The sequence below is a fragment of the Pinus tabuliformis genome, chromosome 5_2 (assembly GCF_031772625.1).
Source record: "Pinus tabuliformis cultivar Carrire ecotype Pingquan chromosome 5_2, CPIR1, whole genome shotgun sequence".
Taxonomy (NCBI): Eukaryota; Viridiplantae; Streptophyta; class Pinopsida; order Pinales; family Pinaceae; genus Pinus; species Pinus tabuliformis.
Genome location: NC_142306.1, coordinates 588,625,292 through 588,651,798, shown reverse-complemented (window position 1 = coordinate 588,651,798; position 26,507 = coordinate 588,625,292).

Below are 26,507 nucleotides of genomic sequence, written 5' to 3'. Positions count from 1 at the left end.
AGGTTATAGCCTACCTATGACTAGAGAGGGCTCTCTCTTTATGATTTAACTTTGTTTGTATACTATTTTAGGCTAGTTATGATGCTCTAGGTTTTGTTTTGAATTTTGCTGGATGATGATTTCAGTCAAGATAGATATATGTTTATCAGGGTGTTCTAGGCCATTGGGCATGGAGTCAGTGATGTTTAATTGCTTGATATGTCTGTGTTGATACAACAGTGATGCTACAGAGCCAGATAAGTGCCCAAGGAACAATTTTTTAAATCTGTAAATGGATGTGATGTAATCAGGGCATGAAAGGCAATTAAGGGTCTTTCAATAAGCTGATATGGAGAACAGTGGAATATTACTTAGGAGCACTGAAGAATTCCTACATAACATTCATATTTGTAGAATCGATGTAAACATGAGCAATTAAGAATTCATGTTCATGATTAATTCTGAAGAAAACATTTTCAGCAACAGAGATTGAGCACAAAGTGTAATCAAACATTTCCTGTACTATTCTTTTTCTCTATTGTTAGATTGGTGAAGCATGTGTATGATTCAAACAAACATAAGAAGATAAAACATAGATTGAGAAAACTTATTGTTCCATTTGGACAACACAGGAATTCTGCAGCAGCACGCAGAGCATCATTGAGACATCTAGCATTCAAGAAACGCTGAGCTTTCCAACCTTTTGTATTAGATCATCTGAAAAACATACAATATATTGCCTCAGAGTAAAAATCACCAACCCCTAATACATTGCCAGGGGAGGTATATATACAAAATTTACATCAGAAAATATCTAGCTAGTGAGTTAATGGATCATTAATATTGTGCCAACTCCTGGAGCGTTGTAGCTGAGAAAATAAATGATGTAGTAACTTCTAAGTGTATTAGCTGTCCAAAATGGTCAGAGAATGTTGACTTTGTGATCGATGGAGTCGGCTGAAGCCGTGCTGCCCAAAATTTGGGCATTTCCTATGTTTTGGCTTGCTGTCGCTGTCTTCATGCTGAGTCACCATTTCGGCTGCCTTGTATGTGTTAGCTACCTATACCAATAGGTTTCATATTTCATGATTGACAGTGAAAAGGTCCAAATATGCTCTGCTTTGATGATGCAAAGATCACATATTTCCAAGAGAATACAATCTGTGCTTGTAGCTTAATGTGTCCCAATTTTGATGGATGGTCCAATAGTCTAATCTGGATCATGCCATGTTTTGAATTTCCAGTTGTAGAATAGAGAAAGAAGTCTGTCCAAACTGTTTAATCTTGGCAGACAAGTAGTTCAGGTAGAGAAGAAAAGGTTCCAACAGCTTAATCTGGGACCTTGGAAGAAATAAGGGTAGAAGTAGATAGAAAAAACAAGAGAAAAAGCCAGAGAAAAGAAAAGGCAAGTAAGGGTCTGCAAGTCCAAGTGCACCCTCCAAGAAGAAACAAAAAATGCTAGGCAAAGTAGCTGGGTAAGTAGTTGGGGTTGCAGAAAGGTTATCTTGACCATTGCAGGTATGTTAACTTTGTTTACTAAAGCAAAGTCAAAACAATTGAGAAGGTGTTCTTCTTCATCAAGTTGCAGCAAGTAGGAAGCATGTCTAACCTCCCTTCTTCCCCTTTCCACTTCATTACTAACACTCCCTCATCAGCTGAGATTCATGGAAGGAGATTATGGTTTCATGGTGGTTCTTAATCTTTTAGAAGCCACATTTCTTGTCTAAAAATTCTTTTCATTTTGATCTACTCCCTAAACTAAGTTAGTCTCAAATAAACTTAGTGATTTTCCCCCCTCATTCACATCTCCCCCCATATTAACTCTAACTTTACTATGTAAATCCCCTATATTACCTTTCCCCTACTAATATTAACACCATGGTGTATAAACCCCAAATTTTGTATAAATATCCCCTCCCCTTGGCATTATAGCCAATAAGCTCTTTGTCAGGGATCAAATGACACCTGGTCATCTTGATTAACCTAAGCCTAAACCTCCTCCCCCTTTCCAAATCCGCTTTTTAACTCATTACCCCCCGTTTGCACATAAACTTTGTAAAAACCTTGTTCTACCCTATACCCGCTTCATTTGCGAAAATAACCCAAAATACCCACTTTGTTCGCTTATCCAAAGTTTCAACGCGTATATTTGATTTCTCAAAATACATTGAAAAACCTTACAAAGCACCATACCCCGATGGTCTTCCACCTTAGCGTGCATCCCAAAAATAAATATTAAATAATACCGCGCTCGCATCCGTATCCACCTATCATCTCACCCTCCCGACTACCGTCGGATCGGACCCACGGGATCCGACGGCCCTCATTGATATCGGATTGGGCCCGGCGTCCACCCTTTAGCACCCGAGAAGGTGACGAAGGGGTACGTCAGGCCTCTGCCACGCGTCCCCTTCTCGTTTTCTCGGGTCAGACTCTGACACAAGCCAGGCCGTATCATAACCACCCCGAGAAACTGTAACAGCTAGCGCTTAACCGTAACCGCTAGGGTACCTACCGCCCTGTTTGCTGGCCCCACATCATGCCCACGACATCTCCATCCTGCCATCGCATCAGCACTTTTGTCCGCTTCTGGGCCAACTCACCTGCCACAGCATCATCCCCGTGGACCAATCAGAGCCTGCCACCTCACCTATGACGTCAGCCGGCCCTGACCCCACCTATGACATCATGCTGACGTCACAAGAAAAGCGCGCCAAAAGTCCAAAAAAAAACCAATATTATGGTGAAATTTCGTGTTTTTCCCATTTTCTTACAAAAGACTTTATTGCACCTGCATGCGATTCTCACGTCCAAAGTCCACCAACCTGCAGAACCTGACCAGGAGACCGGCGGAGCGCCATTTCCACAGTCATCCGTGATCATTGCCTACTCCTCACCAGGTATTCTCCGCTATAAATCCTTCACGTACCTGTTTTGTCTGTTATTTCACTCAAAAGAGCTTATAACAGAAAAAATTCTTGAATTCACCCGCAGAAATCCTTGCACCTGGCCCTTTGACAGTTGTGAACTCGAAGAACACTAGCCGAGCCTTGTTTGCCTGCAATTTCATTGAGAAATCAAGCTCTGTTCGTGCAAACGCGACAGAATCATTTAAACTGAGTTTAACCACTGAGAGAGGCAGAGTGATGGCCAAGCATTGGTCTTATTTTACACTCTAAACAGTATTTCAATTGTTGTTGGATCAATTCTCCCTTTGGTACCTGAAACTCAAACTTTCATTGTAAGAAATCACTTCTGTGCTGTGCTGCTCACTTCAAACAGTTCACCTGCAAGACAAAAGCTTAGTAGACCATGGAAACTCCAATTGCACTAAACATCAAGCCTCTCAATGCCCCTCAAAGGGAGTTGGAATGGAAAGCTCTGGGAGATATGGATTATCAAATGTTAGACATTTTCCCAATGCGCTCTAAATATAATATTCAGATGCTAAATGAGTTGAAAGCCCAACACCTTAGTGGAGCTGATATCCTAGGGATTTGGGACTCAAATTTGTCCATCTACAACCTCCCTCAGGTCAATCTTATGCCAGAATTGATCCACAGATGCTAGGAGTGCTATGATCCATGCCAAAGAGCTGTTCTCAGCCCCACAGGCTCAATTCTATTCCATATCACCCCAGAGAGCATAAATGAGATGCTGCATTTTCACACTGCTAAATCATTGACCCCCCTCTACATGCAGAATTTGATAAAGAAGGGGACTAAGTTGTCAAATGATCAAATCATCAAAATTAATCAGCTGTTTATACAACCAGGCTCTGAAGCCATCAGAACTCCTCCTATTGGATATCCATACTTGAATGACTTGGGCAGAATGCTGGTGGACTTGATCAGCTATGTCCTAGGGTTCAGGGGAATTGAGGATGTGGATGATAGTATAATGGCAATGCTGTCTATATTCTCTCCCGGAAAGCCTCCAGCTGTACATTATGACTATGCCACATACATTGCAGACAAGATCCATGAGCAGCTAATGAATCTGTAAAGGGAGAGATTGTTTAGATACTCTTCATACATCTACCATCTACTCTTGTTTTATCAACCAGACAGCTTCCCAGTTCCCTTGAAGAAAGTTAATGCCCAGGGGAATCCAAGGTCAGTTGTGTTTTGGACCTCAGTTTTTCACAGCAGCTCTGTGTCACTATACACATATTGTGAGTTCGTAGACTTGTTCATTCATCCAGCTATGACATTATTGTATGGTGTTCCTCCTCCAAGGTTAACTGATGACATGAGGAGAGTTCTCCATCTCTCTAAAAAATACAGCATTGGTGATTGGTACTTCTACCAACACCACACAGTAATCAGAATATATGGCTGTGAGTTGAAGCCTTATAGGTTGCCCAGGTATGTCCCTATGAGACTTTTTGCCTTAGAATACTTCAGGCAATTTGGAAACGCTGACTGCCACCACTTCCAAAGCAAGAACAAGAAAGTGCAGCTGAAGGTAAGGAGCCAGCTGGGCCCTTTCCTATATAATAAAAGAGAAGAGGGATGGAAAGAGGCAAATGATATCCTAGAGGCTCTCAAATTGCAAACTAGCTTTGAGTGGATACCCTATGACCCCAATCATTTTGTTTCCCTCAGAAGAATAAAATACAAATTGGGTACCTATGCACATATGAGACTGCCAGAGATTGAGCAGTATGCCAATACATTGAGATGGACAGAGGGCACCCTAGAAGAGGAATTTACTGATGAAGAGCTGCTAGAAAGAGAGGCTAGAAATATTCAAAAAGAAGCTGACTTGGAAACTTGTGCACAGGTTCCCCTCTCATATAGAAGGCAACTCGGAGCAGTCACCTCATCGTCAACAACACATCAGCAAGCTGCCGTGAATATTGCACAGACATCCAGCAAAAGCAAAGAAAAGCAGCTGGAACAACCACCTCCTATGACAGAAGAGCAAGTGGAAACACTAGTGCAGCACCAAGAAGAGATGGTGCAGCAGCAAGAAGAACAGCAACAACAGAAAGAACAAAGGCAGGAACAGCCTGCCCAGCAAGAAGAAACAGTGGAAAACCCCAAGACCACTGAACAAACTATGCCTCCAAGGCAAGAAACTCCAGCTGATGCATCTATCCTCCAAACTCCTCAAAAGGAGGATACATTTATTTTTAGAAAAAGGGACAGAGAGACTCCCCTTACAACATCAGCAACTCATGGGGAGAAAAGACAGAGAGTCAACCCCTTCTCAGAAGAAGAGATGCCAATGGGGAAATCTTTTGGTATGGGCCCACCCAGCAGAGAAGCCTCAGCCAGTTCCTGCCAGCAGGAACATGACAGAACTATGGGAGGAGAGGTCAGCTCCTCCAGCCAGCAAAGGGAAGGAGAAAAGAGCATCAAGCAGCAATTTATAGACATTAAGAGGAGAAATCAGCCCATCAGGATACAGTTGTATAACCATCTGTTAAACATGGCTCCCACCAATCAACAAAGACTCATGTCTGCCTTTGATGTGCAGGAAGGCAAAATGATCATGAGTCATTTTAAGCCAACAGCAGTGCAGCCCCAATCTGCCTCTGACTACTTAAGGACTAACCTGGAAGTCCTTGCCAAAGATATCCACCCAATGGATAAGATAGAACTGCACAAGCAAACAGGTGAAATGGTCTATGCTTCCTTAGCAGACGAAACATTGGATAACTACAGGCTACAGAATAGCCTTAATAATACAACCTCTCAACTAGAATTGGAGAGAGCATCATCTCAGGCAAAGGACAATAGAATAAGGTCCTTAGAGGATATCATCGTAGAGATTGGGCATGATCCCAAAGATATCAAGGGCATACAAGAGATACTAAAGCTGAGGGATGCAGACATGGCAGCTTTGAGGAGAAAGATTAAACTTCCAGCCACAATTCACCCTCAAATAGATGAAGTGGCTCAGCAGAGACATGAGCAGGATGCCACAGATCTGCTCATATCTCTCTACAAGCAGCTCCTCCAAACACAAGAAAAGCTGGGAGAATCAGAGGCCGCACAAGCAGCATTGCAGACAGCACTGAAACAAAGAGAAGAGGGTCAGACCTCTCAGCCTCCTCCTCAGATCATCAATCTTGAGGAAACTGCTCCTATCACTGCTCCTCCTCCTCAACAGACTGAACAGACAGCAACATCTACTTCAGCAGCGCCAACAACTACAGAGCAGGCCCAAAGCCTGGATATGCAAAAGCTGAAGAATGAAATCCAAATCCTGGAAGCTCAAATGACAGAGTTAAATGAGACCAGGGAAAAGTTAGCCAAGGTAAATGACAGGCATGATAAATCAAAGAGAGAAGTGGCAGAAAAGGGCAGGGAAATCAAAGCCCTTAAAGACAGGATAAAAGAGCTAGAAAATGAGCTCAAATTAGATAAAGTTATAGCTGGGCTTAAGGCAATGCTATGGGCCAACATTGGCCAGTCTATTACTGACCAATGGCAGTATATAGAGACAATCCATGAGCAGCTAGAACTCATCCCAAGAGCACAAGCTGAAATTCACAAGTCAAGGGCTGCTCTAGGCAACATGCCTGAAGTTGCCACCAGGATGATCAATGTGCTGAATTATAAAACAAGTACTCAGTTGGCAAAAATGGGAATTCCCAACATAACTGAGACCATTCAATCGATCAAAAGGGTTCTCACATTGAGAAATTTGGTGCAGACATTAGATAGATGAACCCAGGACATGCAGACAAAGGTGAAGAGGTTCATGGATAAATTCCTGGTGCTGCAAAACAGAGGACTCCCTAGCTTACTGAACAGCGCAGGGAGACTGCTTATTCATGAGCAGTATGCCAAAAGAGTTAATGCATTTGCCACAAACGAAATCAATGAGAAGCCCAGCAACTCAGAAGAAACAGGGCTAGCTACAGGACAGACTATCTACAACAAGGTGGAACATCTATTTTTTATAATGCATGAGATCAGTCACCTGTTTGAGGTGGCTCCCAATTTTTTCAAATATACAGAGGCAGAGGAGACTATGGATGCAATTCTCAGGCATCAACTCCCTACACAAGACTGGTGGACAGATGCAATACAGAGAATTTTATAGACAGTGAGCAGTTCACCAAATTTTGTTTTTGAAAATATAAATTGTTGAGCAAAGGACAGCTTAAAAAAGATCAGCATACATTCAAGATTAAAGCTGAGCCAACTCAGCAAAGCTGTTCGGTCACCACAGCAACAAGCATAGTCACAGGTGGCAGGGCCGAGAAAATACAGCGCAGCAAATATAAAGGCACATTTATCAGCATTAAAGCAAAGTGTTTAAACCGACTCAGTGACCTCCAAAGGTCAAAATATCCTCTGACAGACTTAAAGAGCATTTATGTTGCATTCAAAGCTGTAATAACTTCTTTTCTACTTTCTGAACAAAGTAATGAAGATATTTCTCCCTCAGATGACTCAATGCCTGAGATATTTTGTGTAAGCTTTCCTATAAAGTCCCCTTCGCATGAGTTTGCAAGGGTTGTTGTTGATTTCTCCTGAAGAAGTTCTTATGCTGTAATCCTTTCAGAAGTTTAATAAAGAAAGTGATGGAATTTCTCGGATTTCTAAGGTGTTGAATGCGTTCTGGTGTTTGTTGAAACTGCTGGATTCCTGTGTTTCACACAATACAATAAGTCTCCCTAACTCTCTCTGTTATGTATTTTTGATCCATATATGTTTCTAATTTTGAATATTTAGCAACAAGGAAAAAGAATAACTTTCAGGATTTATTCAATGAATACCCTGAGTTCAATCTGTGTTGTTAATGAATGTTTTCTTCAGCTGTACTCTTGATAAGTGTAATTCTTAATTGCTGCACTTTCAGAATGCATCTTTCACAGTGACCTTTGTCACAGGAATTCAAGTTTGCTCCTGTGCGACGTATTTCACTTTCACCTCACCAGCTTAATAGAAAATTCTTAATTGCTTTCTATTGTCTGACATGCCTCACCATTCAAGTTAAATTTGTTTGTCTGAGATACACAATCGGCCCTCCAGTTTGAACACCACCAATCCTGCATTTCAAAGCATTTCACAACTCCAGACTCCATTGCCCAATGATATATTACTCTCTAAAACACTACATCTTAAGCCTTGAAAGAAATCCTTCAACCAAAACATAAACCAAAACCTGAGCATAATACCTAGCCTAAAACACCATCATAACAGAGACAAATCATAAAGAGAGAGCCCTCTCTGATTACAGTTTGGCTAGAAACTGTGATCCAAAGATTGGTTAGTGGTTACCCCGGCCGTATTCCCTTGGGAGTCATAGGGAACAACCTGGGTGTTAACATAATTGGCGACTCCACTGGGGAGTGCTTGAGTTTTTTTCAATTACCATATATTTTCATAGCTACTATCAAGCCTGAAATCAGCCAAGAGGCCTTTAATCTGTTTCTGTATCACAGTAACAGCTTTAGGGAGGAGCTTGTTTAGGGAATCTTCATCTTAGCTCTGAGAATATATAGCCATTGTAAAATCTTCATCCAGTCCTTTCAGATATAAAAATTTCCTGCAAAATCCTAAAAAACAGTTAGAAGCTGGCTCCTAAGAAAAATCCACGGCACACTAGGGCAAATCCTGACCCTAATCCACCCATCATTGTTGATAATCCAAATACCATCCCTAGAAACATTAGGAGGCAGCAAAGGCAGGAGCAACCTGCTGATTTGACTTCAGAGTCAGATCATCCCAGCCTCATCCCTACTCCATGCAAGGTCCTTTTCCGGTCTACCCCTAATTCCCCTAGTTCACCATCCACATCTCAAACTCCTCCTCTCACATCCTCATCCACTACTCATATCTCCTTGACCAACACTCTAGGTTCACCCTCACTTGTCACCCCTATGGTACCCGCTGTTCCTATTATCCCAGCTGCCCCTGTTAATCCTCTAAATCCTGTAAATATGGCTAACAGATATGCACCCTTGCAGATACCAGCTAATGCTGCAGCTCTACCTCAAGACTACCAAAGCAAAATCTCATATTTTGACTCAAATGGCCCTCTGACAGCTGTCCAGCATGCGAAGAAGATGCAAGACCATTTTGAGACCTATGAAATAGATGATGACAATGTCAGAATGAGGATGTTTGTTCAAAGCCTAACCGGGGATGTAAGAACTTGGTTTAGATCCCTGAATGCAAACTCCATTACAACTCCTGATGAACTGTATCAAGCCTTTACTACTAGATGGGAAAAGAAGAAAGATCCCCTGCACATACTTGGTGAATATGACACTATCAAAAGAGGTCCTCAAGAGACCGTTTTGGAGTATTGTGCTAGATTCAACAATGTGTACAATGCAATACCACAAAACCTAAGACCTCCTCCTGATTTGGCCTTGTACAAATTCCCTGATGGATTTGATCCTGACATGGCATATCAGTTGAAGGAAAGAGAACCTGAAACCCTTGAAGACGCTCAAAAGGCTACTGTCACAGTGGAGGCAAACCTGATTGCCAAAAGAAACAGGGCAAGGTTAGAAAAGAGAAGCATATACAAAGAAGAACCTACAGCCCTTGATCAAAAACTTGATGCAATACTTAATGGTATGAAGAGATTGGGTGATAGGGTAGAATCAGTTGAGAGAAAAGCATCATGGGAAGCACCACAAAACAATCCTCCTAGGAATCCAAATTTTAGGAGAAATCCAAACCCAAACATTGGCAAGGCCAGTGCTGACCAAGACATAAGACCCCCTTTCCAAGAAAATTATGCAGAAACTTCCACATCAACAGAGCCCAATGAAGATCCTGAGATTAATTTAATGGGTCTAGATGGTGAAAGTCAAGTTTTCTTAACACAAGAAGATCATGAGGATGATGAAATCAAACTGTTCCAAATTAAATCAGGTGAATCCTTTGACTTTAAACAAGGCTATGACACTGCTGTTTATGAAGTCCATAAACAATATAAGCTGAGGAGCAGAACTGTGAATGTTAACCAGCCTGAAAAGAAAAAGGATAATCGGCAGCCTGAAGGAGTCACAGGCACAGAACCTAATGACAAAATAAATTCACATACACAAGAAGTGATTGTTGAGGAGATCACCGAACCACTATCCATAAAACAGCAGCCTATGGTCACTCCCCCTTCTCATCCTTATTCAACTATTTCTCCTCAAGAGATGAGTAAAAAGGATAAGTCCCAAAATCAAGATAAAAATCAAGAAGAAGATTTAATGAATAAGGAGAGGACTGTCACCTATAACCCCAGGACCCAATCTGAAAAATCCTTTGATCTAGAAACTGAAATTGGCAAAATAAAGATAGCTATTCCTCTCTTGGAACTAGCCAAGCATGACATCTATAAGCTACAGATCAAAAAGTCCCTTCAACTCACCAGCAACAAAGATGATGTCAATGTGCTGGATGACACTCCAGAATTGTTATTTGGCCCAGAAGTGGATGGAAAAACAATAGTCACAGGGGTACTACCTTTTTATGTCAGCTTACATATTCATGACAAAATACTACACAATGCAATGTTTGATTCAGGTGCTTCTCACAACCTCATGCCAAAAGCAGTCATGGAAAGACTGAATTTGGACATAACAAGACCATACAAGGACCTGTTTTCCTTTGACTCCAGCCAAGTCAAGTGTCTAGGTCTCATAAAAGATTTATGTGTGTCTTTGGTTCAATACCCAAACAAGACAATCCTAATGGATGTGGTAGTTGCTGATATCCCACCTAAGTATGGGATGCTGTTATCAAGATCATGGGGAGCTAAACTCCAAGGTTTCCTACAATTAGACATGTCATATGCCACCATCTCTGTTTTTGGGCAACCAAAAAGACTCTACAGAGAAACACTAATGAAATACATGGTCAGCAGTGAAGAAAAGCCTCAAAACTTTCCTATATATGCTGTCCATTCAGACATAGACTCATACATTCTCTTCAATGACACCACAACTCCCTCAAAAGGTGAGGTTGAAACCAAGATATTCATACAAGAGAAAGACTCAAATGAAAGTATCACCACCCATGAAACAGCAGTCAATCAAACACTAGATACTGCTGCTGTTCTAAATCTCAAGCATACCCAATCAAAGGATGAAACTGTCTTAGAAGACGAGCTAAAGGAAAAACCACAACTTCTACTCACATTGCCAGCCCATGAAAAGATCATTAAAACTCCTTCCCAACAGGACATTCTATGGTTCCTTGAATTTGATGGCTCAGTCAACAAATTAGGGGTGGGAGCTGGAGTTTGGGTACACAATAAGGAAAACAGTCATGCAGAAGGCAGAGCCTATAGATTAAACTTCAGATGCACTAACAACATGGCTGAATATGAGGCTCTTTTACTAGGTCTCAAGTTAGTAAAGTCCCTACAAGCGATAAAAGTGTCAATCCTAGGAGATTCAGACCTAGTTATCCAACAAGTGAAGGGAAATTTTGTCACCAATGATAAAAGATTGAGGTCTTATAGGTCTGCTGTTGCTGATGTACTAAACTCCTTCGTTGAATTCCAAATCACCAAAATTTCTAGGACCCATAATCTGCATGCTCATAGTTTGGCCACATTTGCAAGTACCTGCAAGTTACCTTTTGAGCCCCATCATTGTTTTACAGCTGAGATAAAACACAGACCCTCCATTCCAAACAATGTTAAAGATTGGCAAGTATTTGAGGATGATATACAAATAAACAATTTTTTAACTTTGCAACAAGAATTTTCAGGACTAAATATTGACAATGACAGAGCAAGTCAATCACAAATACTTGACAAAGCAAGTCAATCACAAATACAGTTTCAGAAGATTACTCACCCAATATCACCCAGAACAGCAAAGCAAATACTAAATCCAACTATTTTCAACATAGACAACATTCAGCAAATTCAATCAAACAATTGTGAGGAAGTAGCCAATGCTGAAACTGAAATCATAGAGTTGAAAGACAATTTTCTACCAACAGGCCTAACTCCCCTAGAAGACATCTTTGACTCGAATGATATTCCCAGAAAACCAAAAATGCAGCCCTTGAATGCAGCCATTGAAGAATGCAACATAGGTACAATTGACAAACCCAAAATAATTAAATTGTCTGCATCTTTGCCGCCTGATCAAAAGCCCAAATACATTGACCTCTTTAAAGAGTTCCAGGATGTCTTTGCATGGAGTTATGAGGACCTAAAGTCCTATGACACCTCTGTCATCCAGCATACTATCCCTCTCAAGCCTGATCAAAAGCCCTTTAAACAAAAATTGAGGAGAATCAATCCTATGCTTCTCCCAGCAATGGAACAAGAAGTACAGAAAATGTTTAAGGCAGGCATCATAGCACCAATTAGATTCTCTGAATGGATCTCCAACTTAGCCCCTACAAGAAAGAAGACCGGTGAAATTAGGCTGTGTGTGGACTTAAGGAATCTGAACCAAGTATCCCTCAAAGACAACTATCCCTTACCTAAGATGGATCATATTCTCCAAAGAGTGGTAGGGGCCTCAAGGATCTCATTACTTGATGGATTCTCAGGTTTCAACCAAATCCTAGTACACCCTGATGATCAAGACAAAACTGCATTTACAACCCCATGGGGAACTTTCAAGTATGTTAAAATGCCTTTTGGGTTGAAGAATGCCGGGGCAACATTTCAAAGAGCAATGGATATTGCTTTTGCGAAGGAGATTCATGATTTCCTTGTCATTTACTTAGATGACCTCACACCTTTTTCCAAATCTGACCAAGAACATTTGAAACATTTGAGACAGATCTTCCTAACATGTAGGAAATATGGAATTTCGTTGAATCCCAAAAAATCCATGTTTGGTTTAGAGGAAGGTAAACTATTGGGCCACATCATCTCTAAAGATGGCATAAGAATTGATCCAGATAGGATACAAGCTATCCTACAAATGCTCCACCCAAGAAATATAAAAGAATTGCAAGGATTCTTGGGAAAAATCAACTTCTTAAGGAGATTTATCCCAAATCTGGCCGAGTTGATCAGATTGCTTAATAATATGCTAAAGAAAGATTCAAAGGTGAAATGGACAGTTGAAGCAAATCAAGCCTTTGAAGGTATAAAGCTGGCCCTTACCCAAACCCCAATCCTAACCAATCCTCAATTTGACAGGGAATTCATCATCTTCTCTTTTGCCTCCCAGCATACTATTGCTGCTGTTTTATTACAGAAAGATGACCAAGGAAATGAGAAGCCTATTGCCTTCTTTAGCAGAGCTCTTAGAGATGCACCTCTAAAATATCAGATCATGGAAAAGCAGGCTTATGCTTTGGTCAAGGCCATTAAAGACTTTAGGATTTACATCCTTTATTCCCATGTTGTGGCTTATGTACCAAGTCCTATTGTCAAAGACATTCTCACCCAAGAAAACTTAGAGGGCAGAAGAGGAAAGTGGATTGCCAACATTTTGGAATTTGATATTGAGATAAAACCAACTAAACTAATAAAAGGGCAAGGTCTGGCCAAGTTAATGATAGAAGCAAATTTCCAAGCCCTAGATATGAATCAGTTGGACAGTGAAACAGAGCTGGCGACTCCAAAGATCAATGTAGCCTTTGAACAATCTCCTTGGTACTCTGATATCTGTTATGTCTTACAAAACCTGTGTGCTCCCCTAGGACTGTCCAAAACTAAGTGTAGGTTCTTAAAAATGAAAACATCGAGATTTTGTGTAATGGATGGCAATTTGTTTTGGAAAAACCATGAAGGTATATTGCTGCACTGTTTAATTGAAAATGAAACTAACAAAATCATGGAAGAATTTCATGCAGGTGACTGTGGTGGACATTTGTATTGGAAGTCCACTGTGGACAAAATACTGAGGGCCGGTTATTACTGGCCCACCATGTTCTCTGATGTCAAGAAATTCACAACCTCATGTCACAAATGCCAAGTGTTTGAGGGCAAAAGACAGTTGCTGCCACTCCCCTTAAGACCCATTGCAACAGAGAGACCGTTTCAACAATGGGGCTTGGATTTCATTGGGGAAATTCATCCCTCATCTTCAGGACAGCACAGATGGATTTTAACAGCAACAGACTATTTCACTAAGTGGATTGAAGCTGCCCCATGTAGACAAGCAAATGATTCAATAATCATTCAGTTCTTGGAGAACAACATACTGGCTAGATTTGGCTGTCCAGACAAAATAATAACAGACAATGCTGCTGCTTTCAGATCCAAGAAAATGGTGAACTTTTGCCATAAATTTCATATTACTTTGGGCCATTCTACTGCATACTATCCCCAAGGAAATGGCCTTGCTGAATCATCAAACAAAAGCCTGGTGAACATCATAAAGAAGGTGTTGGAAGAAAATAAAAAGAATTGGCATAAGAAACTAGTCAATGCCTTATGGGCAGATAGACTAACAACCAAAAGATCAATTGGGACCAGCCCTTATGAGTTGGTTTATGGACTAGAAGCCAAATTTCCCTCATCACTAGGAGTGCCTGTTATGAAACTTCTCCAAGAAAGCCAAGCTGAACCAAATGATATGCAAAGAAGGATTAATCAGATCATATGTCTGCAGCAAACTAGAGACCAAGTTTTCAGCAGAGTTCAAGTTCTACAAGAGAAATTGAAGAAGGCCTTTGACAGAAGAACCAAAGCAGAAGATTTTAATGTTGGTGATAAAGTCCTCAAGTGGGATGCAAGGAGAGAAGACAAAGGAAAACATGGAAAATTTGATTCCTTATGGAGAGGACCATTTGTTGTCCAAGCAGTGCAAGGTAACAACACTTACTTCCTAAAAAGTCTTAGTGAAACTGACTTGGATGAAGGTCCTGTGAATGGCAGGATGCTGAAGCATTATTTTGACTATTACCCATGAGTACAACCTGAGTTTCCCTTGTATATATGCATATGTATATATTATTTTCTGTTTAGATTGTAAAAATGCAGTTTTTTGAAGATTATTGACTATCAGCAGAAGGCACATAGAATCAGAGATAAACCAAGAAGAAAAGCACAATTTTGGCATTTCAAAGCAGCATACAGTAAGTTTTGGATAAAACATGTCAAGGGCCAAGGCAATCTGACCTGCTGTTCTTGGTCTTTCAAATGAAAAACCATCCCCATGTGGAGCCACTGTTAGCTACCTATACCAATAGGTTTCATATTTCATGATTGACAGTGAAAAGGTCCAAATATGCTCTGCTTTGATGATGCAAAGATCACATATTTCCAAGAGAATACAATCTGTGCTTGTAGCTTAATGTGTCCCAATTTTGATGGATGGTCCAACAGTCTAATCTGGATCATGCCATGTTTTGAATTTCCAGTTGTAGAATAGAGAAAGAAGTCTGTCCAAACTGTTTAATCTTGGCAGACAAGTAGTTCAGGTAGAGAAGAAAAGGTTCCAACAGCTTAATCTGGGACCTTGGAAGAAATAAGGGTAGAAGTAGATAGAAAAAACAAGAGAAAAAGCCAGAGAAAAGAAAAGGCAAGTAAGGGTCTGCAAGTCCAAGTGCACCCTCCAAGAAGAAACAAAAAATGCTAGGCAAAGTAGCTGGGTAAGTAGTTGGGGTTGTAGAAAGGTTATCTTGACCATTGCAGGTATGTTAACTTTGTTTACTAAAGCAAAGTCAAAACAATTGAGAAGGTGTTCTTCTTCATCAAGTTGCAGCAAGCAGGAAGCATGTCTAACCTCCCTTCTTCCCCTTTCCACTTCATTACTAACACTCCCTCATCAGCTGAGATTCATGGAAGGAGATTATGGTTTCATGGTGGTTCTTAATCTTTTAGAAGCCACATTTCTTGTCTAAAAATTCTTTTCATTTTGATCTACTCCCTAAACTAAGTTAGTCTCAAATAAACTTAGTGATTTTCTCCCCTCATTCACATCTCCCCCCATATTAACTCTAACTTTACTATGTAAATCCCCTATATTACCTTTCCCCTACTAATATTAACACCATGGTGTATAAACCCCAAATTTTGTATAAATATCCCCTCCCCTTGGCATTATAGCCAATAAGTTCTGTGTCAGGGATCAAATGACACCTGGTCATCTTGATTAACCTAAGCCTAAACCTCCTCCCCCTTTCCAAATCCGCTTTTTAACTCATTACCCCCCGTTTGCACATAAACTTTGTAAAAACCTTGTTCTACCCTATACCCGCTTCATTTGCGAAAATAACCCAAAATACCCACTTTGTTCGCTTATCCAAAGTTTCGGCGCGTATATTTGATTTCTCAAAATACATTGAAAAACCTTACAAAGCACCATACCCCGATGGTCTTCCGCCTTAGCGTGCATCCCGAAAATAAATATTAAATAATACCGCGCTCACGTCTGTATCCACCTATCATCTCACCCTCCCGACTACCGTCGGATCGGACCCACGGGATCCGACGGCCCTCATTGATATCGGATTGGGCCCGGCGTCCACCCTTTAGCACCTGAGAAGGTGACGAAGGGGTACGTCAGGCCTCTGCCACGCGTCCCCTTCTCGTTTTCTCGGGTCAGACTCTGACACAAGCCAGGCCGTATCATAACCGCCCCGAGAAACTGTAACAGCTAGCGCTTAACCGTAACCGCTAGGGTACCTACCGCCCGGTTTGCTGGCCCCACGTCATGCCCACGACATCTCCGTCCTGCCATCGCATCAGCACTTTTGTCCGCTTCTGGGCCAACTCACCTGCCACAGCATCATCCCCGTGGACCAATCAGAGCCCGCCACCTCACCTATGACGTCAGCCGGCCCTGACCCCACCTATGACATCATGCTGACGTCACCAGAAAAGCGCGCCAAAAGTCCAAAAAAACCAATATTATGGTGAAATTTCGTGTTTTTTCCCATTTTCTTACAAAAGACTTTGTTGCGCCTGCATGCGATTCTCACGTCCAAAGTCCACCAACCTGCAGAACCTGACCAGGAGACCGGCGGAGCGCCATTTCCACAGTCATCCGTGACCATTGCCTACTCCTCACCAGGTATTCTCCGCTATAAATCCTTCACGTACCTGTTTTGTCTGTTATTTCCCTCAAAAGAGCTTATAACAGAAAAAATTCTTGAATTCACCGACAAAAATCCTTGCACCTGGCCCTTTGACAGTTGTGAACTCGAAGAACACTAGCCGAGCCTTGTTTGCCTGCATTTTCATTGAGAAATCAAGCTTTGTTCGCGCAAACGCGACAGAATCATTTAAACTGAGTTTAACCACTGAGAGAGGCAGAGTGATGGCCAAGCATTGGTCTTATTTTACACTCTAAACAGTATTTCAATTGCTGTTGGATCAATTCTCCCTCTGGTACCTGAAACTCAAACTTTCATTGTAAGAAATCACTTCTGTGCTGTGTTGCTCACTTCAAACAGTTCACCTGCAAGACAAAAGCTTAGTAGACCATGGAAACTCCAATTGCACTAAACATCAATCCTCTCAATGCCCCTCAAAGGGAGTTGGAATGGAAAGCTCTGGGAGATATGGATTATCAAATGTTAGACATTTTCCCAATGCGCTCTAAATATAATATTCAGATGCTAAATGAGTTGAAAGCCCAACACCTTAGTGGAGCTGATATCCTAGGGATTTGGGACTCAAATTTGCCCATCTACAACCTCCCTCAGGTCAATCCTATGCCAGAATTGATCCACAGATGCCAGGAGTGCTATGATCCATGCCAAAGAGCTGTTCTCAGCCCCACAGGCTCAATTCTATTCCATATCACCCCAGAGAGCATAAATGAGATGCTGCATTTTCACACTGCTAAATCATTGACCCCCCTCTACATGTAGAATTTGATAAAGAAGGGGAATAAGTTGTCAAATGATCAAATCATCAAAATTAATCAGCTGTTTATACAACCAGGCTCTGAAGCCATCAGAACTCCTCCTATTGGATATCCATACTTGAATGACTTGGGCATAATGCTGGTGGACTTGATCAGCTATGTCCTAGGGTTCAGGGGAATTGAGGATGTGGATGATAGTATAATGGCAATTCTGTCTATATTCTCTCCCGGAAAGCCTCCAGCTGTACATTATGACTATGCCACATACATTGCAGACAAGATCCGTGAGCAGCTAATGAATCTGCCAAGGGAGAGATTGTTTAGATACTCTTCATACATCTACCATCTACTCTTGTTTTATCAACCAGACAGCTTCCCAGTTCCCTTGAAGAAAGTTAATGCCCAGGGGAATCCAAGGTCAGTTGTCTTTTGGACCTCAGTTTTTCACAGCAGCTCTGTGTCACCATACACATACTGTGAGTTCGTAGACTTGTTCATTCATCCAGCTCTGACATTATTGTATGGCGTTCCTCCTCCAAGGTTAACTGATGACATGAGGAGAGTTCTCCATCTCTCTAAAAAATACAGCATTGGTGATTGGTACTTCTACCAACACCACACAGTAATCAGAATATATGGCTGTGAGTTGAAGCCTTATAGGTTGCCCAGGTATGTCCCTATGAGACTTTTTGCCTTAGAATACTTCAGGCAATTTGGAAACGCTGACTGCCACCACTTCCAAAGCAAGAACAAGAAAGTGCAGCTGAAGGTAAGGAGCCAGCTGGCCCCTTTCCTATATAATAAAAGAGAAGAGGGATGGAAAGAGGCAAATGATATCCTAGAGGCTCTCAAATTGCAAACTAGCTTTGAGTGGATACCCTATGACCCCAATCATTTTGTTTCCCTCAGAAGAATAAAATACAAATTGGGTACCTATGCACATATGAGACTGCCAGAGATTGAGCAGTATGCCAATACATTGAGATGGACAGAGGGCACCCTAGAAGAGGAATTTACTGATGAAGAGCTGCTAGAAAGAGAGGCTAGAAATATTCAAAAAGAAGCTGACTTGGAAACTTGTGCACAGGTTCCCCTCTCATATAGAAGGCAACTCGGAGCAGTCACCTCATCGTCAACAACACATCAGCAAGCTGCCGTGAATACTGCACAGACATCCAGCAAAAGCAAAGAAAAGCAGGTGGAACAGCCACCTCCTATGACAGAAGAGCAAGTGGAAACACTAGTGCAGCAACAAGAAGAGATGGTGCAGCAGCAAGAAGAACAGCAACAACAGAAAGAACAAAGGCAGGAACAGCCTGCCCAGCAAGAAGAAACAGTGGAAAACCCCAAGACCACTGAACAAACTGTGCCTCCAAGGCAAGAAACTCCAGATGATGCATCTATCCTCCAAACTCCTCAAAAGGAGGATACATTTATTTTTAGAAAAAGGGACAGAGAGACTCCCCTTACAACATCAGCAACTCATGGGGAGAAAAGACAGAGAGTCAACCCCTTCTCAGAAGAAGAGATGCCAATGGGGAAATCTTTTGGTATGGGCCCACCTAGCAGAGAAGCCTCAGCCAGTTCCTGCCAGCAGGAACAGGACAGAACTATGGGAGGAGAGGTCAGCTCCTCCAGCCAGCAAAGGGAAGGAGAAAAGAGCATCAAGCAGCAATTTATAGACATTAAGAGGAGAAATCAGCCCATCAGGATACAGTTGTATAACCATCTGTTAAACATGGCTCCCACCAATCAACAAAGACTCATGTCTGCCTTTGATGTGCAGGAAGGCAAAATGATCATGAGTCATTTTAAGCCAACAGCAGTGCAGCCCCAATCTGCCTCTGACTACTTAAGGACTAACCTGGAAGTCCTTGCCAAAGATATCCACCCAATGGATAAGATAGAACTACACAAGCAAACAGGTGAAATGGTCTATGCTTCCTTAGCAGACCAAACATTGGATAACTACAGGCTACAGAATAGCCTTAATAATACAGCCTCTCAACTAGAATTGGAGAGAGCATCATCTCAGGCAAAGGACAACAGAATAAGGTCCTTAGAGGATATCATCGTAGAGATTGGGCATGATCCCAAAGATATCAAGGGCATACAAGAGATACTAAAGCTGAGGGATGCATACATGGCAGCTTTGAGGAGAAAGATTAAACTTCCAGCCACAATTCACCCTCAAACAGATGAAGTGGCTCAGCATAGACATGAGCAGGATGCCACAGATCTGCTCATATCTCTCTACAAGCAGCTCCTCCAAACACAAGAAAAGCTGGGAGAATCAGAGGTCGCACAAGCAGCATTGCAGACAGCACTGAAACAAAGAGAAGAGGGTCAGACCTCTCAGCCTCCTCCTCAGATCATCAATCTTGAGGAAACTGCTCCTATCACAGCTCCTCCTCCTCAACAGGCTGAACAGACAGAAACATCTACTTCAGCAGCGCCAACAACTACAGAGCAGGCCCAAAGCCTGGATATGCAAAAGTTGAAGAATGAAATCCAAATCCTGGAAGCTCAAATGACAGAGTTAAATGAGACCAGGGAAAAGTTAGCCAAGGTAAATGACAGGCATGATAAATCAAAGAGAGAAGTGGCAGAAAAGGGCAGGGAAATCAAAACCCTTAAAGACAGGATAAAAGAGCTAGAAAATGAGCTCAAATTAGATAAAGTTATAGCTGGGCTTAAGGCAATGCTATGTTCCAACATTGGCCAGTCTATTACTGACCAATGGCAGTATATAGAGACAATCCATGAGTAGCTAGAACTCATCCCAAGAGCACAAGCTGAAATTCACAAGTCAAGGGCTGCTCTAGGCAACATGCCTGAAGTTGCCACCAGGATGATCAATGTGCTGAATTATAAAACAAGTACTCAGTTGGCAAAAATGGGAATTCCCAACAGAACTGTGACCATTCAGTCGATCAAAAGGGTTCTCACATTGAGAAATTTGGTGCAGACATTAGATAGAAGAACCCAGGACATGCAGACAGAGGTGAAGAGGTTCATGGATAAATTCCTGGTGCTGCAGAACAGAGGACTCCCTAGCTTACTGAACAGCGCAGGGAGACTGCTCATTCATGAGCAGTATGCCAAAAGAGTGAATGCATTTGCCACAAACGAAATCAATGAGAAGCCCAGCAACTCAGAAGAAACAGGGCCAGCTACAGGACAGACTATCTACAACAAGGTGGAACATCTATTTTTTATAATGCATGAGATCAATCACCTGTTTGAGGTGGCTCCCAATTTTTTCAAATATACAGAGGCAGAGGAGACTATGGATGCAATTCTCAGGCATCAACTCCCTACACAAGACTGGTGGACAGATGCAATACAGAGAATTTTATAGACAGTGAGCAGTTCACCAAATTTTGTTTTTGAAAATATAAATTGTTGAGCAAAGGACAGCTTAAAAAAGATCAGCATACATTCAAGATTAAAGCTGATCCAACTCAGCAAAGCTGTTCGGTCACCACAGCAACAAGCATAGTCACAGGTGGCAGGGCCGAGAAAATACAGCGCAGCAAATATAAAGGCACATTTATCAGCATTAAAGCAAAGCGTTTAAACCGACTCAGTGACCTCCAAAGGTCAAAATATCCTCTGACAGACTTAAAGAGCATTTATGTTGCATTCAAAGCTGTAATAACTTCTTTTCTACTTTCTGAACAAAGTAATGAAGATATTTCTCCCTCAGATGACTCAATGCCTGAGATATTTTGTGTAAGCTTTCCTATAAAGTCCCCTTCGCATGAGTTTGCAAGGGTTGTTGTTGATTTCTCCTGAAGAAGTTCTTATGCTGTAATCCTTTCAGAAGTTTAATAAAGAAAGTGATGGAATTTCTCGGATTTCTGAGGTGTTGAATGCATTCTGGTGTTTGTTGAAACTGCTGGATTCCTGTGTATCACACAATACAATAAGTCTCCGTAACTCTCTCTGTTATGTATTTTTGATCCATATATGTTTCTAATTTTGAATATTTAGCAACAAGGAAAAAGAATAACTTTCAGGATTTATTCAATGAATACCCTGAGTTCAATCTGTGTTGTTAATGAATGTTTTCTTCAGCTGTACTCTTGATAAGTGTAATTCTTAATTGCTGCACTTTCAGAATGCATCTTTCATAGTGACCTTCGTCACAGGAATTCAAGTTTGCTCCTGTGCGACGTATTTCACTTTCACCTCACCAACTTAATAGAAAATTCTTAATTGCTTTCTGTTGGCTGACATGCCTCACCATTCAAGTTAAATTTGTTTGTCTGAGATACACAATCGGCCCTCCAGTTTGAACACCACCAATCCTGCATTTCAAAGCATTTCACAACTCCAGATTCCATTGCCCAATGATATATTACTCTCTAAAACACTACATCTTAAGCCTTGAAAGAAATCCTTCAACCAAAACATAAACCAAAACCTGACCATAATACCTAGCCTAAAACACCATCATAATAGAGACAAATCATAAAGAGAGAGCCCTCTCTAATTACAGTTTGGCTAGAAACTGTGATCCAAAGATTGGTTAGTGGTTACCCTGGCCGTATTCCCTTGGGAGTCATAGGGAACAACCTGGGTGTTAACAGTATGCTGCCCAGATTCTGCCTTTTGCCTTTGGCTGAGTTGAAGCTGACTAGGATTGATCAATTGAAATTACTGAGGCAAAATTTGCAGCATTGCCTGCCACCAATCCTCTTTGGGCAGTTGATGTCTTCGAATTTTCACCAAGGTTTCATCTGCCTCTGTATATCTATAAAAATTTGGAGGAACTTCAAATAAGTGATTGATCTCATGTTCAATAAAAAACAGATTTCCAAGTTTGTCATAGAGGCCCTGCCCTGTTGGAGGCCCTGTTTCCTCATAAGCACTGGCAGATGCAGTGATTTGATTTTCAATAAAATTTGACATCCTGGTAGCATATTGCTCATGAGGGAGCAGTCTTCCTGTGCTAGTTAATAGGCTGGGAAATCCCTTTTCTTGCAGTGCTCCCATTTTGAGCTTGTACTCATCCACCTCAGCCTGCATTTCGTGGCATTTCCTCTCTACAGTTTGTGCAAAATTCCTGAGAGTCAGCACCTTTTTAGCTGTAAGGACAACATCTGTTCTGTTAACGATGTTGAGGGCTGCCAGCTCCTCCTTAGTCTGATTGTTCAGAAAATTTATCATTCTATTGGCCTGCTCAGGCCTGTTCCCTAGTACTGTTCTGGCTTTTTGGATCTCAATTTGTGCTTGGCCAATCAATTCCATTTGTTCATGCACTGTCTTGATTGACTTCCATTGTCTAGTAAGGGAGTGTTCAATCCGGGCCCACAAAATTCTCTTTATTTTTGCCAGAGAATTTTCAAGTTGGAGCTCCTTTTCTAAGGCCTTTATTTTGTCTTTGAAGGCCTTAATTTCTCTAGACTGCTCTGCTACAGTCATCTTTGATTTGTCATATTTGGCCTCTAGTTCTGCCAATTTTTCCTTGGCCTGTTTGATCTCGGTTGCTTGGAGCTCCAGCTCTTTGATAGCCTTTGTTAATTCATCCATGTTTAAGCTGGACTCAGGAGCTATTGTTGTTGCTGCTGCTGCTTCTGTTGTTGCTGTAGTAGTTGCAGGGGCTACTGCTGCCTCTGTAGTGGTGGCAGTGGTTGAGGTAGTTGGAGGAGGTTGGGAGGTAGATTCTCCCTGTTTGTCTTGCAGTGCCCCTTCTAGTTCCTTCTCCAGATCAATAACTCTTTGATTCAGCTGCATTATAAGATCGAACTGATCTTCAGACTCTTTTTCCTTTTGCAATTCTGCTGTTTGGGGGTGCTCAGTGGGAAGCAGTTTCAGCCTTTTCTTCAATGCAGCAATATCATCGTCCTTCTTTTTCATGAGGGCCCTCACACCCTTTGGGTCCTTAGGATCATGTCCCAAGTCCACGATGATGTCCTCTAGTGTTTTAATCCTGTTGTCCTTGGCCATGGAGGACATTCTCTCGAAATCCAACTGAATGTTTGTATTCTTCAGTGATTCTTTCAATTCATGGGCCATTGTGGCCCTGTCTACCAAGGTGGCATAGACCATTTCTCCCGTTTGTTTGTGCAGCTCAATCTGGTCGATGGGGTGAATGTCCTTTGCCATGACTTCCACCTTTGTTTTTATAAAATCTGCAGCTGAATGAGGCTGTGGCACCTTGGGTTTGAAGTGGCTGAGGATCATCTTCTCCTCTTGTATGTCATACACTCACATCAACCTCTCTTGCTTGGTTGGTGTTGCTTTGAGGAATTGTTTGTATACTTCTATTCTCAACAGCTTATTCTGTGCTTTTATCTCTTTGAAGGAAGCCTTGGTGCTTGAAGGCTTCTTTCTCTGCTGAGTGGAGGAGGACACCTCCATGCCAAGTTGTAATCCCTGCTCTTGCTGAAAAGAGCTTGTAGCCGTTTGCTGGCTGTCTCCTCCCTCCTTCCTTGGACTATTAAGAACTTCTTCACTTATTTCTTCTATGACTGGGGGGTCAATCTTTTGCTGCTTGGCCTCAGGTTGCTGGGAGGATCCTCTAGCAGGAGTGGACTCTTCTCTGTCCCTTTTCTTGCCCCTCTCCTCATGTGCAGGGGTCTGCAATGCACGCACTATTGGTGGTTCTGTTTGTGGTGGAGGGGTTTGCTCTTGTTGCTGCCCAATTGAGGAGGCAGGCTTTTCTTTTACTATCTCTTCTTCAGCACCCATTATTCCTTTGCCCTTATCTGTGCCTGATGCTGCCGTAGATGGTGCCTAGGTGGCTGGTGCAGTTGTTGTAGTTGAAGTTCCTTCTCCAACTGGATGCGGTTGCTTGAAAACTACCTGCTGCACAGAGTCTAAGTCAAGAGTTTTTTCCAAATCCTTGACATTTCTTTGCATTATTTCTTCTTCAGTTAGTTTCTCAATTAATGTGTCTTGCAACCATTCTTGTTGATTGGCATACTGCTCAATATGTGGAAATTTACAGTGCTCATAGCCTAGCAGCCTGTACTTGACCCTTCTAGCACAGATGAAGCCTTTGGGGTCATAAGGGACCCACCGGAAGCTTTTTGATAGCTTGTATTTATCTTTGAGGATTTGCTCAGCCTCTTGCCATCCCTCTTTTTTGTTCATGATAAAGGGGCCCAGGTGGTGTTTAAACTTGAGGTGGGCTTTCTTCTTAGCACTATGAAAGTGGGTGAGGTCAGAGTGAATAAGCTGCCTATAGTACTCCAAGGCAAACAGTCTCATTGGTACATATTTTGGGAGCCTATATGGACATAGCTCACAGCCATAAATTCTGATGACTGTATGATCTTGGTATAGGTACCAATCACCTATTTTATAATTTTTGGATAGCTGCAGAGTTTTCTGGATTTCAAATGACACTCTGGGAGGAGGGGACCTCATTAATAAGCAAGAGACCGGGTAGACAAATTGATCAATAAATTCACAGTATGAATATGGTGAATCCTGGACTTGGTGGAAAACTGATGACCAGAAGATGACAGACCTTCTTTCTCCCTTAGAATCCAACTTCTTGATAGGGCATTGAAAGGCCTCGGATTGATAATACATGAACAAATGGTAGATGTATGATGAATATTTGAATATGCCCTCCCTGTCCACTTTGAAGAGTTGGTCATGTATTTTGTTGGCTATAAATTTAGAAAAGTTATACTTGCAGGCAGGAGGTTGGCCTGGGCTGTAGGCAGCTAATAACACCAGCACTGTCTCATCAACGAATTCACTGGTTTTATAGCCCAATACATAAGAAATCATGTCAACCAGAAGTTGGCCCACATTAGTAAAATGGACATGCAAGAAAGGAGGTGGCCCTGTGGGCTGGCGGTCAGCTCTCATAAATGTCTTGGTGATCTTCTGAATGTCAGCAGTGGAAAGCTTGGCACCTGTATCCAGTAGATAGTTCATGGAGAAGGGAAACAACAGCTGAGTTTGTTTGAAGTTGAGCATCTGGTTGATGGATTCAGCATTGATGTGGAAGAGTATGCTCCCAGATGGAGACTTGACAGCTCTGTGATTTGGATCATAATTCTCAGCACATAAGCGGATGATTTCTGGAAAAATGTTAACAGATGGGAGAAAGTAATGAGGCAGATTGGATTCCCATATTCCATATGTGTCATTGTTGCTGAAATAGTTATCCCTCAATTCCCGGAAGGTATGCAAATGGTTTCTGTCACCCACAAGGTCTTGGATGAGGTAATCTCTGTCAGCAAGAGGGAGGGCCTCAAGCTCTTTGTTAGGTGGATTCATGGGGGCAACACTGAGAGCTGTGGGTGCAGGAGCAGCCATTGTATAGCTTTTGGGTGCTGTCTTTAAAATGCAGTTTCTGAATGCAACAATGTGAGTGCAATAGCTTGCAAATCTTTCTAGAAGTCAAGTGGCAGATTGAATGCAGGTGATGCCAGATATGTTCTTCAAAGAGGAGTAGGTGGATTAAGCAGGCTTGCCTCTGTTCTGCTCTGGTAAATTCACAAGGATTGTGAACAGTGAGGATGAATTGCAGAGGGAGGGCAGGACTAAAAGTTGATAAAATGCAGTTCTTGAAGTATGTACTCGGCAAAAGGGAACAATGCCGGGCAGTTTGGAGGATAAATTGCAAATTAAGGCCGATAACGATTGTTTTAACAGTGACCTTTGAACAAGGGGACAATGTAGGTTGTTTTGGTCCAGCATTAACTGAATGACAGTCTTTAATTTAGGATTTACCAGGTATTTAGTGGAGAATTTTGCAGAAAAATGGCAAGAACACGGGCAAATGGGAAATTTCGGCAAATACCTGGACAATTAACACCGAGATGCTGCCGGGTTGAGCAATGGATGA